Raw genomic sequence first — 1343 nt, forward strand, 5'->3', positions numbered from 1 at the left:
AAAAAATTATATCAATTTTTTTGAGATATTTGCTGATTTTGCTAAAATTTGCTATATTTTAATATATTTAAAAAAATGTTTAAATATTCAAAGTATTCATCATTAGTAAAGTGTATGTGAAAATTAACATGGGTGTAAAGTATTATGGTCATAGCATATAAAAAGTTAGCACCATTATGAAAGTTTTAAATTTTGGATTATTTATCTTATTTCTATTTATTTTATAGAAATTAAGGGAGTGTAATTCAGGATGGTGATAATGACAATAATAGGAGAGTGTTGTGAGTGTGAATATACGAATATTATAAGGGTCTTGTCGAAGATAAAATTGCCGACAAAAATAGAAGAAACAAAAAAATGAAAAAGTTGCAATGGGTGTGAGCTAGTTCGAGTGAGTGGGTATAAGATAGTAATACAGAGAGATGAATATTTATAAAGGATATTAAAAAAGATAGAAAATGGAAAAAGGAGATGGAATATGCTCATTTTCGAACACAAATATAAATTTGTGAATAATTATACTCATTGAGGTGACAGAAATGACATTAAGGGAGGAAAAGAGTCTGCTGCACAAGGAACGTGGCGTCGCTACATCACCCGTAGGAATAGTAAGAGGAGATGAAAAGAAAAAAGAGAATACAGAGTAAAACAAATGGGTATGCAGAATAATGGCAAAGAATAAATGATAAGGAAAATATCATGCTTCATATTTGACGCACGAATCTCAAGCCACTACTGCAGAGATGATAGTATAAACTACATTAAGAGTGGTTAAAAACTGCGCTAATGAAAGTCTCATGATGATAGACGTTGGGTCGAGCAATTCAGGAAGGTAATAAATCCCTTGATATACCTTAAGCAAGCAGTGACACTAACTACTACAATTCCTATAAAAATGCATAGAGTGGAAATTTGAAGAATACAAGAAGGAGCGGAGGGTACGCAGTGTGTGGCAGCAGATGTTGGTGAAGATCACCTCTAAGAGCAACACAACATATGCATGCTGAACGATAAGCTGCCCACACTGACTGTACACCACTCAATACCTATACAATAATATTGTCAAGACGTTACTTACCTACATATGAAAATACATATCCGTTAACTAAACACCTTGGTGCAAAACTAAATTATTTTCATAAAGTTTTTATTACTTTTATTAGAAATTCAAACTTTTTATCGGCATAGGAATATGGTGCTATAAACTGTATGAAAAAATTTGCATAATAGTAGTTTATTTATTCTTTATTTTTTGTGCATTGATACACTTGTTTTGCTGTACAACTTGTTTGGTGAAAGTTAACCTTTTTTACTTGAAATTGCTGAGGATGAGTATATGAGAT

Source organism: Trypanosoma equiperdum (assembly GCF_001457755.1).
Source record: "Trypanosoma equiperdum strain OVI genome assembly, contig: ctg_1333, whole genome shotgun sequence".
Taxonomy (NCBI): Eukaryota; Euglenozoa; class Kinetoplastea; order Trypanosomatida; family Trypanosomatidae; genus Trypanosoma; species Trypanosoma equiperdum.